We start from the raw sequence: 20733 nt of genomic DNA, 5'->3' as shown, positions 1-20733 counted from the left end.
ATTACTAATGCTTTGTGACAAACCCCTGACGATGAGCATTAAAATTTACAGTGCGTATGAAGATTCATTCATTCATTATTTTCACCTGATTTATTTTTCTATTATGTAACAATAAATAAGTCAAAAGAGGAGCTATTTGTAGACAATACATGTATGGTATACATGCTTTAACATTCAGATGTACTTTTGGTCACACTTTATTTCGATGTTATAGTCAGTTAAATGTCTGTTGAAGGAGCAGTATCAACAGATATTAAGCAGACAGTCTACTAATATTCAAATGGACCATCAAAATAAAGTGCTACCGTATTATATATGTTATTAAATATATTATATATAGTAAAACAATTTGTTCTTGTGACTCAAAGCTGCATTTTAGCGCTATTACTTCAATATACACTGCAAAGAATATCTGTTAATTAACAGTTTCCGTATTTTGTGATTCATAAAGATTTTCCATTTATTTACGGCTGTGAATTGCATTATGGGACCTTGATCTCTGCTCTGTCCACTTTTGTTGTTGAAAATTGTTTAACAAACTGACTTTTATTGACATTTTAGTACTTTTAAATAATATAATGTATTAGAAATAATATTTAGAGAAATAAGTGCAAAATAACTGTGTTCTGGCAGTTTATTACAAAATTTTTGTAGCGCAATATTCAACACCAACCCAGACAATATATCATTTTAAACTATTAAACATGTTCATAAAAGACACTTATCAAGGTTAAAAGTTTTGGAATAAAGTTGAAGGTCTAATACTGCAATTCAAAAACATTAATGAACAGAGAAAATAAAAAAAGATAAATTAAAAATTAATCACAAAATACGGAAAACTGTGAATTTATTCATCTTCGTTTGTACATTGTACCCTCAAATCTGATTTAAATATGATCGTTTGGTGGAGATATTACTCCATAATATTAGGTGACTGTTTCCAGCATTATTGATAATTATGATTAAAAAATCCACACATATACACTGCTTTTTTTTAAAAAAAAAAAAAGCTTAATAAATAAAATGTAAAACAACATACTGTATATAATATAATGTATAAGAAATAATATCTAGAGAAATAGGTCTGTAAAATAACAGAAATGTACTGGCAGCTTATTGCAAGGTTTTTGTAGCATAATATACAACACCAACCAAGACAATATCACTTTTAAATTATGAACGTTTTTATAAAAGTCAATTTTTTTTTTTAACTCATCAAGGTTAAAAGTTTGTGGATGAAAATCCAGATCCAATATTGTAATTCAAAAGCAGAAATAAACAGAGAAAAGAAAAAAATAATTGAAACACGAATCACAAAATATGAAAAACTGCACATTTATGGATATTTTTTACAATGTAACCTCAAAAATAATTCAAATATAATCATTTAGTGGAGGTAACTTTTAAAAATAAATATATTATTAAAGTTATTTCACAATGTTAGGCAAATATAATAAAAAATAATAAATAACAATTAGTTAAAATATCTTGAATGATATTAATGATATGACGTATGTATATATATATATATATATATATATATATATATATATATATATATATATATATATACACACACACACACACACACACATATATACACACACACACACACACACACACACACATATATATATATATATATATATATATATATATATATATATATATATAAATAAATATATATACATACACACACAACTATATATTTACACATCTATATATATACACATCTATATATATATAAATGTATGTGTGTGTCATATCATTAATGTCATTCAAGATATTTTAACTAATTGTTTTTTATTATTTTTTTATATTTGCCTAACATTGTGGAATAGCTTTAATAATATATTTATTTTAAATCAAATTTGTGATGCATCACTTGCTTCTGTTCATATCTCAGACAGTTACATCTATTAAAGTTAAATATTAATGTCAACAGAACATGGGTTGCTCTGCAAATATATTTTTTATTATGGCAAGAAAAAAACTTTTTTTTATTTAACCCAATCAACAATTCACACATTGCTGGCTGGTTAGATTCTGTCCTCTACTTCTGCTAAAAGGGCAATAATGGTCCAACATTCTTGACCATTATCACCAATAAAGCCTGGAAAAACAGGACATCAGTATATCGCAAACCTATAGGTTCAAATATTCCTTTCCAGTTATCAAAGAAAACATTTTTCTTTAATTATAGTTTTGTAAATATTAAATTGTTTTAAATTTAAAATTGTAATTTATACATCAGTGTAAAACCTATGACTGGTGGAAAAGCATATTCTGTAATTGTGTACCTAGATCACTTTTTCAATGACCGCTTTTGGCTTTCACAAACGTATCCCTCAGGTTTTTCCAAACATTTTTATCAAAAACATTCTTCCTTTTCCACAGCTGTTGCAATTTCTAGCTAAGAATTATTGTTCATCTGGTTATCTCTATGATGACGCATGGACGGATCATAAAGATGTCTGTACAGGTGCACCTGTTTCAGACAAAATCTCTTCAAAGTGATTCATATTCAACTCAAATGAAATGCGGCGCCGTGTAAACTGTTTGCTCGAGTCTTAAAAAATTAATAATAATGTAGCGCGTACTCAGCGGACCTCCGCAAACTCTGTGATAATGTCACATTCGCCACGCGCACTGAGTTCGATAACAGCCAGCTGATTGGCTATTGCATGTTGGTCTCATTTGTAGTTGTAATACCGCAAATTACATTTTGACTAGTGAAAGAAAGAACTACAACACCAGGAAAACCAAGCAACAACAACAAAAAAGAATTTAAATGAGCATTAGATGTAGCGTTACATGGACATCGGAAAAATAAGACCTGTGCAAAAATATTTAAGACCCAGAACAACGAATTTTAGACTTTTTAAGGCCTAAAATATAGATTTTTTTAAATTTTTGACTTTTTAAGACCCTGTGGAAACCCTGTTAATAACTATTCAGACTTATAGGGCCCTATCATACACCCGGCGCAATGTGGCGCAAGGCGCGGCGCAATACTTTTTTGGTAGTTTCAGCTTGGCGCAAGAGTTGTTTTGAGGCGATGCGCTACGCTGTTTAAATAGCAAATGCATTAGCGCTCATTTGTGCGCCCATAGGCGTTCTGGTCTAAAAAGGCAGGCGTTCTGAGGCGCACTGCTGGCGCGTTGCTATTTTGAGAAACTAAAACAGATTTTTCATTAGACCAAAACAAACCCAGTCTAAACTCCGGCGCAGAGTTGCGCCGGAAAATGAAAATTATATTTAAATGAAAATTAAATATGAAAATGAAATGAAAAAATTTAAATATTAAGGATATATATAGGATATAATGAAAATTGATAAAGGATATAAATATAAATGATTAAAATATTACAAAACATATTATTTTCTAGCCTACATAAATATGAAAAACCACTGCTTTTATGTCTTCTTCATCTCGGGAGGCTTTTTCAGTTCATTCATAACAATTTGCTTTTGTATAATATTACTATAATTAGCAGTATTATTTATTATATCCATATTTATATTTGTTTTATTAAAAACAAGCTTAGATTTGCCCACCTGTCAGGTTTTAGATTATATGGGGCACAGCATGTGTTTTAGGATATAACTCTTCGTTAACACTTTGTTAATATTGTTCATTTATTCGTTTGCTGGAAATTATAACTGAATTTAGAAACAGTTTTTAAATGAATATTTGCGCTTAACAAACGCAATTAATTATTTATAGACTAATTGATGTCTGTGCGTAAAGGTTTCCCTATCCAAGAGCGAAAGTGAAAGTGATCCATATCGCTCATTCTCACGCAGTAGATGCTCTGTTTAACAGTTTTCTGTTAATAAAAACTGTTAACTGTTTGCTAGTGAAATGCTCAGTTTTTCCACTTAGACTTACTTTACGTCCTGTAAATAGTGAATGTGCTGTGGACGCAGCTGGCTGGGAGATGAGACTCTAATTGGTTTATTCTCAAAACACACCTATAACTCATTAAGAAAATAAACTCAACACTTTTAGACCATGCGCCATGGCGCAAAGCAGATTTTCCCGTCCTTAAATTAGCAAAAATGCGTTCTGACACGTCCTGAAAGCGTTTGCGCCTTGTGTTTTGTGCTCTGCGCATGGACCGTCAAAATAGAGCCCATAGAATAAACAAGTGGCTTTTCCAGGAGTTATACAATTAACATACTCCAAGTTCTCAATTACTTTAAAGACCAAGTAAACCCTGCAGCTACTAATTTACAAAAACAAACACGCACTCCTCCAATCATTAGCGCCACTTAAACAAGACACTTCACCAAAACAAAAAGCATTAGCGCTGCAAAAACCAAAGAGAGAGTATTGGCAGTCAAATAATGCCTGTAAATAATGACATTGTGCATCCCGAAGCACTTTAATTAGACAAGCGAGTGAATCCGAGAGAACAAGAGGAGAAGAGAGGTGAGAAGAGCAGAGAAATGAAAGACGAGAGCACAGAATAGAGCAGAAGTGCAATGAAACGCCATTGACTGTGAGGTTAAGCCTACAGTAAGTGTATAAATATTCAGCAGGAGAAACTAATCTTTGAGAGAAAGGGCCGTGCTTGACAGGCCGTAATAGCAGAAGCAGTCTATTGTGACTTTAATATCCATTCGATTAGACCTCATCTTCAGCCGCCGCGGAGGGAAAAATATATAGTTATTGACATCAACGGGCTTTTTAGTCCCCCTTGAGCTCAGGTGAAAAACACAACACAAAATACAACATTTTGTTAAAGGAAAAAGAGCTGATAATAGAGCGGCGTTGACTTGAGGCGATAGTGAAGCGGCTTTTATACAATATGAGGAGCTTCCAGATTAGTTAAGAGAAAAGACGCAAAAAAACAAGGAAAAAATGCCAGTGTTAATGTTTCTTTCACTTCAGATTGAGACACTAGGGGATTTTTAAAGGCATAGTTCTCTGACTAAAAAAGAGAGATGATTTTGTTGTTTATTATTTACGTTGTTATTAATTTGTATCTTGCGTTTTCTGTGAATAACAAAAAAAGGCAAATTTGGAGGATTTATACTACGGTACAAAAGTGTTGATTTCATTCTTTAGCATATACAAACATATGAAAAATGAGATGACTAAAATATTTTATATAATATAAATATATAAAATAATAAATCTAGTGGAAGGCACAAGCTTAGACACCACAATCATAATTTTCCGTATTAAAAAACTAACCAGACACAAACATAATGTGTAAAATATATAAATTATCATTAAACAATAATAATTAAAATGAAATTAGAGTAAATTAAATATAAATGAATAATTATATGAATAAATGAATAAATAAAATAAATAAATAAATAAATAAATAAATGAAAACTCTTGCTTTCTGCTGTGAATAAAAAAAGGTAAATTTGGAGGAACGGACCTAAACTACAGTACAAAAGTGTTGATTAAATTCTTTTGTATCTACAAGATGACTAAAAATTAAAATATAAACAAAATCTAGTGAAACGCACAAGATTATATTATAAGATTATAATAAACACATTTTTAAAAAATATTTTAATTAAAAAATAAAAATAACCATACATACAAAAATATTATGTGAAATACAAAAATGATGACTAAAAATTATGATAAAATTTTATATAAATAAAAATATAAATGCAAAATAAATGTATAAACTTATATTTATTTATATATATATATATATATATATATATATATATATATATATACACACACACACACACACACACATATATATATATATATATATATATATATACACACACACATATATATATATATATATATATATATATATATATATATATATATATATATATATATATATATATATACGTATGTATGTATGTATGTAAGTATGTACACAGTTAAAGTCAGAATTATTAGTGCCTTTTTGATCTTTTTTCTTTTTTAAATATTTCCCAAATGATGTTTAACAGAGCAAGGACATTTTCATAGTATGTTTGATAATATTTTTTCTTCTGGGGAAAGTCTTATTTGTTTTATTTCGGCTAGAATAAAAGCAGTTTTTATTTATTTATTTATTTTAAACATTTTAAAGTCAAATCAAATATTATTAAGTCTAATCAAATATTTCTTAATGTCATCACGGCAAAGATAAAATAAATCAGTTATTAGAAATGAGTTATTAAAACTATTATGATTAGAAATGTGTTGAAAAAAATCTTCTTTCTGTTAAACAGAAACTAGGGAAAAAAATAAACAGGGTTAATAATTCAGGGGGGGCTAATAATTCTGACTTCAACTGTATATTTTTTCCCTTTTTCCCCCATAAGGTTCAAAATAATATAATTGCATCTATTATATCATATATTTTTTATAATAGATTAATTTTAAGAAAAATATATTTAAAGAAAAAAACTATATATAATATAATATTATAAAGTACCATGATATATTATAAAGTAGCATAATAGTATAAAACTACCATGTTTGGAATTTCATAATTCAGATTTAGTTTTCATCATTAAACTCTTCGGGCAGTTATAAAATCAAGTTCATAAAAAAAAAAAAAAAAAAAAAAAAAAAAAAAAACAAAGAACAAAATAGCTTAAGTTTACGAAAAAAATCCCCATCTGATATGATAATACCTTTGTATATTTATATTAATTGTATGTGTGATAGTTTGCATTCATATTATTCTATCGGTTTTATATTAAGGGACCACTCAAAAATACCCAGTTTTAATTAATTAGGTATGGGTTTGTGTAGAATATTCCTATTTGTTTTATTCTATAAAGCTCTGATAACATTCCATTCAGATAAAAAAAAAAAGTAATTTTGAGATATTATTTATTTTAGAAATTATAATTGTTCAGAACAAACCGTTTTCATCTTTAGCATAGTACAAAACAATATTTAGTCTTAATTATTACAATCTCTCCATAGTAAAATCATCCATAAACAGATTAGTCCATAAAAAAATCATAATACATTAACTTCCCACTAAAACCTTAATAACGTTTTATGTTATAATTTATCCAGCCCATACAAATAAATAAATAACACCAGCATTATATACCATTAAGCAAGATTTCCACCTATCATTACTAATTCACCGACATTATATGTGAGACGGTCCAATGAAAGCCATTACAAAGCACATAAAGCAGCCAATCACGGCTCTCCGCTTTGGCGGGGACTCATTCTTCATGGCCGACACTTTCTTAAGCTAAACTAAATGGCCTAATTAATCTGGTCTAATGGTGGGTGACATCAAATATGCTAGCACAATTATTACCCTATTAAAGATTAATATTCCATAAGAAAATTGAAAAGAGTCCGGGGAGTGGTGTATTTGTGCTTGAGCCGCTCCGCTAATGGTGTGAGCTGTAATGAGTGGCTAAGAGTCTCCAGCTCGTTTTGTGTCTGTCGCTTTTGATTTACTTTTCTCTGCTGTTCTCATTTCGCTCGTGAATCCATAAACAGCGGTGAGATCGGGTTTGATCTACTTGCGCCGAGAGAGGGAAGGGTTTTTGGGAGACGCGGGATGTGTGGAGATCAGGTGACTGGAGGACCATCATTATACTGGACATAAAGGTTACCGTTTTGGATTCGCTTCACAGCGGTGTTGGAAACCACTGATGATGCGACTGATCCCAGATCAGAAAAACTGAAGCTAAACATGAACATAAAATCGATTCAAAAAGGTAGCTATTTAAATACAAAATAAGGTAAAGTTAAAAAAATAAAGCAAACCAAATAACAAGAAAACAAAACCTCTGAAACGATGTAGCCATTTAAATATCAATATATACAGTTAAAGTCACCCCAGTATGTCTTCCCCAATTTCTGTATAACGGAAAGATATTTTCAACACATTTCTAAACATGAGTTTTAATAACTAATTTCTAATAACTGATTTCTTTTATCTTTGCCATTGTTACAGTCACCAGAGATCTAGCCACTGCGGATCACTGGAGAGCTACAAATCTGCCACCAAATGAACTACAACTCCCAGCATGCACTGCACACACACACCGGTTCCTGATCCCAACTGATTACAAACACGCACAGATGAAGCTGCTCAAGGACTCATTACATGGACTACATACACACCACACATGCGCACACACACACAATGCTGAGTCCTGTTTACCCTGTAACATTACAGCGCATTTACCTTGCCTTGCTTTTCCGTGCCTCGTTTCAGACCCTCAACTTGTTTATGATTTTTGATGTTAGCTGCCTTAACTGATCTCCTGCTTGCTTTTGGATTGTCCTTTATGATACTGTTTGCTCCTGTGTTCGACCATTGTATGACCATTCTCTGTCTAAATAAAGACTCCGGTTCTGGATCCGTTGTCAGGAACCGTGTGTTACAGTCATAATGACAGTACATATTTTACTATATATTTTTTGTAAGATACTAGTATTCAACTCAAAGTGTATTTCTGTAGACAACTGAAAATGCTTAAGGGGGGTATTATATTGACCTTAAAATTAAATTAAAAACTGCATATTCTAGCTGAAATTAAACAAATAAGACTTTCTTCAGAAGAAAAAAAATTATAGGAAATACTGTTAAAAATACCTTAAAAAAAAGTTAAAAGAATTTTTCTGTGCTGGGCAGGTGGAAAGTGATAAGTGGTAAAACAGAGTGCGAGGATCACTGTCCTTTCCCATAGATGCAGAACACACACTCTTGTTTCAGTTGGCTGCCATCATATTGGTCCAGCTTTTTGCTCTAGACACAAACTGACGACATAGCTGAATTCATCAGTGCTAGTTGTTTGGCATCAGTTTGGTGAGTGAAGGTAAATCAGTAGCAAACCTCAAGAACTTGCCAATCTGAATGTGAGAACTTGTGACAATAACATTTGTATGTGTATGTTGAATTTTACACTCTCAGCTCAGATGTCAAAAGCTGAATCTCTGGATTTGCACACACAGGCAATTTTACATGAACTTAAAACTACCAGACAAATTTAATTGAGCACTTTAAGTTTATAAGTTGGCACTCACAACCTCTCGAATTTCGCAGTACATGTTCAAATCCTCACGCTATGAGTTTTGCTACACATTTTGGGATATTCCTGTTGGTGGGGGAGGGGAAAGCTGTTTTATTGGGCGATGCCTGACCAATGAACAATGCCAGCCAACATGACTTGGGTGCAAAATAATTTGTATGATTATTATTTTTTTACTATTATATTATTATTTTCTTAAGTTCTCACACTCAGGTGTGCAAGCTCTCGAGGTTTGCTACTGATTTACCTTCATGTTGTATCTCGCCCCTTAGGCTGCTCCTTCAGAAGTGGTCAGAAACACAGTCACACACTCATGAGTGAGCACTAGAAAAGTGTCTACACTGGGACTCAGTTGTGTCACATCCAACTGTTTCTGTGGCTCTGAAAAGATTACAGGATTCCTGTTTGCACAGCTGTGTCAGATCCTCCACCACTAAACAGCTGGACACACATCAGTCCATTAACATGAACAGTCCAGCACACACAAGAGACAAACATCTGCTCAGTCAGAGAAGCTCAAGCCAAACTCCCTCACCAAACACAAACCCAGCTCTGCTTCATCTGCTGAAGTAAAATACAGAAATCCGAGATATCTTTATGTCCTGGCTGGCTTATTTTTTATTTATCTTGTGTGGGGGACATCTTTATTTAGTCTTTCTCATAATATCTAAGACCTGCTGAAAGATTTTTTTTTTCAGTAATATGTATATATACAGTTCTGTCTGGTTCTTGAATCTGATTGGCTGATAGCTGTGCAATATTCTGCAAACAGCAGCACTCCTACTGCCTATTCACCCTTTACCCTTGCGAATTACTCCACCCACATACAGCAACAAGCAGAGGACACTCAACAATTTGACCAATAATGCTGCTTTTGGGCAACATAATGTACTTTTGAGGCTTGATTAGTCAAGAATGTAGTTGTTTAGATTGCAACTATGCAGTTTATTATTATGGATAGTGACTATTTTTAAATATTTATAATTTCTGAGCATTGGATTCAGTGAATCGGCCACCATCAGTGTGTCACAGTAGACTAAAGAAAGTGATGGTTAACGTTCTGCCAAAAAATGGTGACAGAGACCACATAATAAGTCCTTAGAGGGAGAAAAATAGCCTTTTCTCAGCGTAAATTTCTAACTACAGCTGAACAAATCATTACAAGTCAGATAAGTGACATTCTAAGTCAATCTCTTTCTTTTGTATTTCGTAGTGCTGTGTTTAAGCCACAGAAACTGGTAGTGTTTGCTTTGCTTTATTGGGTTGATTATTGCGATATCCTGATTGCAACAGAGAAATACTTGAACATTTCTGTAGACTGATGACATTTCATGCCGTTAAGCCTGTTTTTTCATCACTTTAGACATTACACTAATGAATAGGGATGTAACGGTATTGTAAATACCGTCATACCGCAATATTAATTTTTTCCGATATTACCGTAGTCGCATGACTTAGCCATAATCCCTTGCGGTCTGTTGTCGCTACAGATCCAGTAATGCGGAAATGGAGTGTGCTGCTAGAAGCAGCGATGAAAAAGAGCTGGAAAACCCTAAAGCGGGTGTTGTCGCCGCGCGCGTACTGAATAGCTGTGTTGTCGCGCGAGTTCTGATAAGCTGTGTTGTCGCGCGCGTTCTGATAAGCTGTGTTGTCGCGCGCGTTCTGATAAGCTGTGTTGTCGCGCGCGTTCTAATCAGCTGTGTTGTCGCGCGAGTTCTTTTCAGTTGTGTTGTCTTGCGCATACTGTAAAGCGGGACGGAGGGTATGTCGCTTCGCGGGGGCACTTTTGATCATTTTGGAAGGGAACTTTCTATCCAAGACTAAAAAGGGCATGTGCACTGCACAGGTTGAGCACTGTGTGTGCACGTGCCTGCAAGTTGGGGAATACGACTAATCAGTCATGGGGACTGCAGAAACACAGCACACTGTTCAGATTGATGCAGACATGAGACCTCTAACGTTATCTTACTCATGGTTTGTCCTCTCAAGTGAGGGGAAAAACAATGCACAACGTTACCCACTGCTGTCAACCTGGGCCAAGTCATATCTCTCTTGTCCCAGAAACCTCAGTCCCAAATGAGAGGGTTTTTTTCTGTTGCAGGGGACATTGTAAATACCCAGAGATACCAGCTTTTACCAGATTATATTTATATGATAAGTTTCCTTTAAACCCATCTCTAAGTGAGTGAGTGATTAAATGTTGAATGTGATGAGTTTTCAACACTACTAAATTGAAACTTAATTTTTTTACATGGTTTAATATTTTTTAGTTATTAAAATTGAAGTTCCTGTTTCAAAGCTTACAGATAGATGACTAATTCGTATGTCATTGACACTTTTGGCACTTTTTTGGAGTATTTTCATAAGTTTTGTTTTTTCCTGTAAATGATTCAATAAATACCGTACCGTGACATTCAAACCGAGGTATTACCGTACCGTGAAATTCTGATACCGTTACATCCCTACTAATGAATCATCCATTTTAAATTTTTGTTCCTAAAATTTGGCTTAAACAAAATCAAATATGCAGCCACTGATTTGATACATTTTATTGATAATAATGTATTGTACTGTAAGTGTATATTGTATTATTTTTTACTGTTAAATTTGTTACAACTTCCTGCCCAGGATTACAGATATAAATTGGCTTTATAGCTAACTCTGGCACAACATGTCATGTTGTGAATTGTCCCTGTATAAATAAATAAAATAAATAAATAAATAAATAAAATAAAACACTATCTCTAAAGTGACATTGGTGCTGTTCTGACGGTCAGAATGGCGGAAGAAAGTAGTACCAATGTAATACCAAAAGGTTTTATATAAAGGTATATAAATACTGAGTCGCGCCAGCTTCGGGCCGCAGCGCACATTACTCTCGGACCGATTCCGGCGCGGATGCGGCAGCGTCGGCTCGCTTACGGCTGCCGCATCTGGCCCGATTGATTCGGGCCGGAATCGGGCAGTGAGTCCACAAGCATCCGGAGTCCGGCGGCCGGAGCTGGGCTGAGTGGTAAGTCTCTGGCAGGCGAGAATCTAGCCGGAACTGGCCCGAGTGTATTTTGCTATCTGGGAAAACTCTCTCTCTCTCTCTCTCTCTCTCTCTCTCTCTCTCTCTCTCTCATTCACGCGCACTAACATACACACACACAAGCACCAAGCACACACACAGGCAAAGCTCGCTCTCTCTCTCTCTCTCTCATTCGCATAGCAATATCCGCGACATTGCTAGACAGCCTGCTCCCGTCCCAAATTAAACCCGTTACCGACCGCTCCCGCGATTTATTCGGAAATTTATTCCCGCGCCGCAGAAATCTGGTCACGGGAATGCAGACCTCTACTGTGAAGGCTGCCAATGTAAAGCTGATTCCATCATATCCTTCAAGGTCATTCCCAAAACATATGTTTGTATGTTCCTACATCCACTGAGCAGAAATTAGAATTGGGAAGTTGATTTTAGTTTCATTAAGTGACATTTCCTAGGAGTAAGATAAATGAATTATTGTGCAATGAATTAGCTGATGGTTATTTTATGAGTTTAAAGTTAGCCCATATAGAGTCCCAACTCAAGTCATCAACTTTTGTATAAGAGTTCATGTCACACAATTCTTTATGCCAGATGTTCATAACTGGCAATTTTTTTTTTTGTATTATACCTCTAAAAATAATAGATATAGAGCAGATACTAGACCTTTCGTATTTACTTGCTTTGAATGATTTTGTTTAACTAAGGATCTCACGGACAACACGTACATCTAATATACTTCATTAAACTGATCATTAAACTGATATACTGATTAACCAAATGATGTCTGTATATAATAACTTATATGTGATTGTAACATCTAACTTAATTTGTTTGTAATGTGGTAATGTGCACCTTTTGTAAAGCTGCTTTGAAACAATAATTGTAAAAAGCGCTATACAAATAAACTTGAATTTAATTGAATTGAATTGAATGTTAAAGTACTTTGAATTCTATGGGAAGGAATGTTCACTCCCCATGGGATTCTATAAGCCTTCATTACAGATCTCAGCCATAAAAAAAAAAAAAAAAAAGATGTCCCTGGAAGATTATTTTGTGCCTTCAGATCACTGAAGGAGTGCGTGCCATTTTCCCACCGAATGTCTGCTAAAGTATGAATGCCTCAGTCACTCCACTACACATGCTTTATTTTTACATACATTTTTTTATCCAAAGCCACTTAGAAAAAAGAAAGACAATGGAGCCAGCAATAATCAAAATAAACAACTGATATATTTTGGTTTACTCAAGCTCTGTTTGAGGAACCAAGTTAGAGGGGATCTGTTTTGCATGAAATATAAATGCAGTATTGTGAAAAAGAGCACTAAAACACATTGCCAGCACACACTCCTGAATGAAGAAGTGAAATCAAATGCACAGGTGATTTTTTTTTTGGTTTGCTCAAGGCTTCAGTGAAAACAACCATACATAATATATGATTTTAGCAGCATGTTTGGCATTGAAATAAAAAGATGCATGCACCGCTAACTGAAATATTCAATTCACATCAGGCTGATGTGCATTTGGGGATAAAACCTTCATCACATTTAAAACTTAAGACTCATCATGAGCCGTTTTACAGGACAGTGTCAACATGAAAAAGAGGTCGATGACAGTGAGGGCTTTCACTTCAGAGCCGCTCTATAATTTCAGTAAAATGGCCCGTGCTTCAGTCTGATGGCCAGATGAAGGGTGACGTGTCCAGGACACTTTGGCCGAACACCTGAGAACATTTTATCATGTCTTTAAGTTTAACTGTGGCTGTCACGAGTCTGAATGCTGTTAGAGAGAAATCTATCAGAAGAGAGACGAGCATCAAACCACTTCCATTTACACTAAACTTCACACTCAAGTTGTGGCTAATTTACAAGAACTGGGTGTTTTCAGACATAGAAACATTTTTTCAGCTTAATTTTATGGTGGATTTGCTTTTAAATGCAGATAATTAAAGCAATATTTTAATATATAATATATTATATAATAATTAATATATTTTAATTTTGCAAATTTGGGAACAGTCAAAAAACAAAACAAAAAAAAAAACTGGTTGCTGAATCAACTTAACCTTATGAGTTAATTGAATTCACAATACAAGGGTGGGCCATTAATATGAATACACCTTAATAAAATGGGAATGGTTGGTGATATTAACGACCTGTTTGTGGCACATTAGTATATGTGCAGGGGCAAACTTTTCAAGATGGGTGGTGACCATTTTGAAGTCAGCCATATTTGATCCAACTTTCGTTTTTTCAATAGGAAGAGGGTCATATGACACATCAAACTTATTGGGAATTTCACAAGAAAAAAATGGTGTGCTTGGTTTTCACGTAACTTTCTTCTTTCATGAGTTATTTACAAGTTTCTGACCACTTATAAAATGTGTTCAAAGTGCTGCCCATTGTGTTGGATTGTCCAAGCAACCCTTTTCTACCACTCTTCACGCACTGATAGCAACACCGCTAGGAGAAATGCCAGCACAGGCTTCCAGTATCCGTAGTTTAGGTGCTGCACATCTTGTATCTTCACACTATAGACAATTGCCTTCAGATGACCCCAAAGATAAAAGTGTAAGGGGGTCAGATCGGAAGACCTTGGGGGCCATTGAACTGGCCCACAACAACCAATCCACTTTTCAGGAAACTGTTCATCTAGTATAAACAGTCTAGAATGCTGCAGTCATCCAGAATACTGCAGCCAGGAATCTGACCAGAAGCAGGAAATCAGAGCACATCACACCTGTCTTTACACTGGCTCCCAGTTACATTCAGAATAGATTTAAGTATTATTACTTGTCTATAAATCACTAAATGGCCTAGGACCTCAATACAGTACAGATATGCTCACTGAATACAAACCCAACAGATCTTTCAGATCTTTAGGATCAAATAAACAAGAAATTCCAAGAGTTCAGTCAAAGCAGGGTGAATCCGCCTTTAGCCACTACGCCCTTCGCTGCTGGAATCAGCTTCCAGAAATGATCAGATGTGCTCCAACATTAGGAGGCTGTTTTAACTCATTTTAATCTGTTTTTAATATTTTTATTGTCTGTTTTTATGTTCTTAAACTTGTCTTTTTTATTCTTGTTTATGTAAAGCACTTTGAATTGCCACTGTGTATGAAATGTGCTATATAAATAAACTTGCCTTGCCTTAGGAATGCTCGGACCTGACACCCATAATGTGTTGGTGCACCATCTTGCTGGAAAAACTCAGTGAACGTGCCAGATTTAGTGCATAAAGAGGGAAACACACCATCATGTAGCAGTTTCAAATATCCAGTGGCCTTGAGGTTTCCATTGATGAAAAATGGCCCCACTATCTTTGTTGTCTATGGTGTGAAGATACAAGATGACATCGACATGAACGGGTTCACAGTTGTTCAAATCTACATTTGCCGACACACAGTTTGGGCTACTTCTCAGAATTATGGTTAGACAATATTTAATTGGATGAAGATTTTTTAGTTTTTTGCCTTACCCACAATATAAAAATACACATAAATACTTTTACATCATTTACTTTAATCATTATTATTGGAATGTGAGGAGACTTTAAACTAGCACAACAAAATTTTTTTCTGAAGACAATCACCTACTGCACCTTTAGGGAAGCAATATTTTATATTTTAATATAATACTGTTTACATTGAAGTGTTGAACTAGTTAAACTGAATTTTTACAAAAAGAAAAGTACTCAAAACATTTTGTACATGTTTATCAAAATCATACATTGAAAAATTTCAATCAATCAATCAATCAATCAATCAATCAATCAATCAATCAATCAATCAATCAATCAATCAATCAATCAATCAATCAATCAATCAATCAATCAATCAATCAATCAATCAATCAATCAATCAATCAATCAATGCCTCTAAATCTTAACCACACTGTTTAATCTTTAGCATGCAACACAACTACAACCTTGTTGTAATAGATATAAAACGCTAAGGGCCTCTTTCTGAGCATGAGCCAAACAGCAGCCCTCGGGACAAATAAATTCAGCTCTCCAAATAAATTGAATAATACTGCTGCTGATATGAGTTCCTGCTCTCCGCCTGCCTGAACGCCAATTACTGAGCTCTAATAGAGCGCCGGGGGGCAGGAGACCAACAGGCAAACACGTGTCACTGGCTGATCAACCACACACAACATCACTTCCTGAGCTGCACACGGCACAACACTTCCTGCACTAGGCACAAACACTGTTCATCTGCACGAGATAGACCCGAGTCATTCTGCAACGTAAACATGACATCACATCCGGCACAAGACATAAACATCACTCCACCGTCAGCGCTCCGAGTCCTGGCTGGGCCAGTTGGTATTTCTGTGTGGAGTTTGCATGTTCTAAACGTGTTGGTGTGGGTTTCCTTCGGGTGCTCCGGTTTCCCCCACAGTCCAAAGACATGCGAGTAGAGATCTGCGCGGGACTAAATTTTGAATCCCGCTCCCGCCCACAGCCGCAAGGTTTTAGCCCGAACCCGACCGCTCCCGCTTACATTCAGCATTTGTTGTCCCGCTGCCCGACCTGCCCCGTTTTCCACCCGCCGCGCCCGATCTTGCTAAAGAGTGGTGGAAGAACAAAACCGAAAACCACCCAACTATACAGAGTCCAGACAGCCTATAACAAGCTGTCTGTATAAACACACACACACACACACACACACACACACACACACACACACACACACACACACACACACACACACACACACACACACACAGCAACAAACAAGCTAAACACAGCATCGCGCTATTTCATTTACACACATACGTACGCGTGCTCGCTCGAGAGTCGGGAGCGATATTGCTAGACAGCCCACTCCCGTCCCAAATTAAACCCGTTACCGACCGCTCCCGCGCTTTATGCGGAAATGCAGACCTCTGCATGCGAGATAGGTGAATTGAAGAAACTAAATTGGCTGTAGTGTATGAGTGTGTGTGTGTGAATGAATGTGTATGGGTGTTTCCCAGTACTGGGTTGCATTTAAAAGGGCTTCCACTGAATAAAACATATTCCAGAATAGTTGGCAGTTCAATCTGCTGTGGGGACCTCTGAAATAGAGACAAACCCAAAGGAAAATGAAAGAATGAATGAGTTTTTATGCCAGGCAGACTTTAAAATGGAAAATATATATTTTAATTTGTATATTGCTTAATATTTTGCAATATCATAGCATTTTTTAACAAATAAATGCAGCGACCAGTCATATTTTTAAAAGCCTAAAGATTTCAAGCTTCTGAGCCTTTGTTGGTAGTGCACGGATATCTTTTCTTTTCACCGTATGATTCGATTTCTACTTAGAAGTACGAGTTGTGATCAATTTATTCTAGACAGATGACCTGAAACTAGTTTTCTCCATCTAAAATGTGGAGCGGTGTGCCTGGTTTTAGAAAGAGAACGCCTCTGACCATTCTTCAGCTTTGGATCTCCAGTTTCTCCAAGCGATGTGAGGGTTTTCTGAGGGAGAGGAGCAGAAACCCTTTTACTGTGTTAGCAGATTTAATAACTGACAGCTGGCTGTTCATCACTCCGCAATACAGCTGAAAGAATGGCCAGCCAAGACCGAGCACACGGGATGAATTTTTTATATGATAGTTTTATGTGAGATTGCTTTCTGTGGAGGAGAAGTGAAAAGCTGAGGGAGCGAGAGATGCCGAAGATCCTCAAACCCTTCTTATGAACACAAATGTATGCAAACATATACAGAAATTTTAGGGGATGTACCACAAAACACAAAACAGCTCTCTCTTTCACACACAATCCCTCTGTCTAAAAGCAGCTTGCAGAAAGAGGGATCTATCACAGTCATAATAGTAAAGTTCAAACACAAAAAATGCCCACAAGTGGTTCACACATTTCAATGATAATATGATATATATATATATATATATATATATATATATATATATATATATATATATATATATATATATATATATATAAGGGGGTGTAGGGTTATTTACTGAACAGACAAAATTAAATAATTAAGATGTCCATAAAATATGTCCATAAAATATTTTAAAGTAAGACTTTTTTTTTTACCAAATTGTTTTTAATTATATATCTGTGCGTGTGTGCGTGCGTGTGTTTTGTGCAGTCACAGAAATCATATGTAATGCTTATATTTGTATACATAATAATTATTTAATTATTATAATTACAAGCAAAATTAATACTTCTGAAATATACCAAAGCATCTTTACAAACATTTTATTTCACATATTCAATATTTAAATATTTATACAGTATAATAATATCATTAAGTATTATTCATACATACATACATACATACATACATACATACATACATACATACATACATTATAATAAAATATTACTTTTTATATATTTTAACCATGAAAACAAATGAAACCATATAAACATTGCATTTTTAAATATTTACAAAGTATAAAAGTATTAAGCATCATTATTAAGCATTATTATTCAGCATTATTATTATTATTTCTACATGCACATATTATATTATTAATGATAAATATTAATGATAAAAATATAACTTACAACTATATAAACATTGTATTTTTTATATTGAATATTTATCAAATGTAAAAGTATTAAGTATAATTGAGCATCATTACTATTAGTATTATTTATACCTCTATCATATTATTTATGTTAAATATAATAATAATACAAATATATTTATATATATGAAAAACAAAACATTAAACCTTGCATTTTTAAATATTTATCATTATTAAGTATTATTATTATTATTATTTATTATTATTATTATTATTATTATTTATACATATTATATTATTTATGGTAAATAACAATAATAAAAAAATAACTTTTTACATATTTAACCATGAAAAATAAAGGAATTAAACCATATAAACATTGTTATTTAAAATATTAATATTTTCAGAGTATAAAAGTATTTATTATCATTAAACATTACTATTTAGGCATACATATTATTTATAATAAAAAGTAATGATAAAAATTATACCTTTTTATATATTTTAACAATGAAAAACACAAAGTAAACCATATAAAAATCTTAATAAGCAACATTTGTTTTGAAGTAATTGTAAATTTTATACAATATAGTTACAAGTTACAAGTAAATACAAGTTCACATGTGCAGAAATTTTATAAAAAATAAAAAATCTAAACATAAACAAAACATATTTAATGCCACTAACTATTGGCACCACAAAACACGATAACCGATGAAACTACACATTCACTTAAAGTTTCACAGTCTGACGTCGCCAACAGTAAAGCTAAAGCACAAATCTCAGCTCAGGCCTCCGGCAGCGTGGTTTCTCCACTGCACCCGTCCGGCCTGCGTGTGCTCTCAGGTATAAATCACCCACACGTGTAGCTGTGAAAGTCTCCCGGTGCTGGAGAAAGCCCAATAAATGGCTGCTCTCCCAAAGTCCATCATTCCAAGGTCGAGTGACCGGCAAAGCAGGGACAGATGACAGACCACCTTCCCTATCAATCCACCAGCACAGCTTTTAACAGATGCTTCTGGACCCTCTCAGTTCTCAGATCCCCCCTTCATTTCTGACGTGCGCTCCATTTAGGCTGAGAAATACAGGCTGAGGTTGGCTAACACAGTGCTGAGCTCACCATTTATGCTCTAGTGGCTTCTTAACTACCTTCATTTTTACACTCGGTCGGATCCAGACTTGTGTTGTCAAAAGTATGGATATTTGGAAATATTTCGATCCTGAAATATTTGAAATGATTCGAAACCTCAACATCACTTCATTTACGCTTGTTGGGCTTGTTCATTCATTCATTGTTTTTTTTTTTGGCTTAGTCCCTCTATTAATCCGGGGTCACCACAGCGGTATGAACTGCCAACTTATCCAGCACGTTTTTACGCAGCGGATGCCCTTCCAGCCGCAACCCATCCCTGGGAAACATCCACACAAACTCATTCACACTCATACACTACGGACAATTTAGCCTACCCAATTCACCTGTACCGCATGTCTTTGGACTGAGGGGGGAGCCGGAGCACCCAGAGGGAACCCCACGCGAATGCAGGGAGAACATGCAAACTCCACATAGAAATGCAAACTGACCCAGCTGAGCCTCAAACCAGCGACCTTCTTGCTGTGAGGCAACAGCACTACCTACTGCACCATTGCGAGCCGTTGGGCTTGTTCATTCACGCTTGTTGGGCTTACCGCATCTTGTTTCATTAAAGTGTGCTACAAACTGAATATTATTTACAACTGTATTACCTGTGTAAGGTCCACCCAGTTGGCCCAATGCCGGTGTCCACTGGTGGATGAAGGTTTAATGCCTGTTCGGTCTTTCCAGTGCACAATGTTGATTTATATTAAACTTAGCTCATATCTGACTCCAATTTTAATATGAGGTGGTTTAGAATATTAATATATTTATCCTTGTTTTATCTGACTCCAATCATAAAACATTAAGACGATTATATCAATATGTAATTTAGATAAATGTTTGAACCTTTTGTCTTCACTAGTAACTATTACATTTGTTCATTCGGGTGCTCATGTCGCTCAAAGAAATCGCCTCGGCCGAAGGCGTCCCTCACGGTCACACTCCGGTCAGTCTTGAATATTAAACAGAGGAAAATTGACTAATACTTTAGATGGCCGCTACCAGCACGCTCATTCTAAAATACTTTAGTTAGTCCCGCTTAGGTGTACACCTTTGAGTTAAGACAATCATCATTTCTAATTA

The 20733-nt window shown here is 34.7% G+C and overlaps 1 protein-coding gene across 3 annotated transcripts in view; it reads right to left on the bottom strand.

Annotated features, from left to right (window-relative positions):
- Positions 1-20733, bottom strand: part of adarb1b (adenosine deaminase RNA specific B1b) — a 321626-nt gene that overhangs the window by 49842 nt on the left and 251051 nt on the right. The gene's annotated exons all lie outside the window — the stretch shown is intronic.

The sequence above is a fragment of the Danio rerio genome, chromosome 9 (genome assembly GCF_052040795.2).
Source record: "Danio rerio strain M-AB ecotype USA chromosome 9, GRCz13ab, whole genome shotgun sequence".
Classification (NCBI taxonomy): Eukaryota; Metazoa; Chordata; class Actinopteri; order Cypriniformes; family Danionidae; genus Danio; species Danio rerio.
The sequence above is the reverse complement of the archived record's forward strand: the minus strand, read 5'-3'. Positions and strand labels throughout refer to the sequence as shown.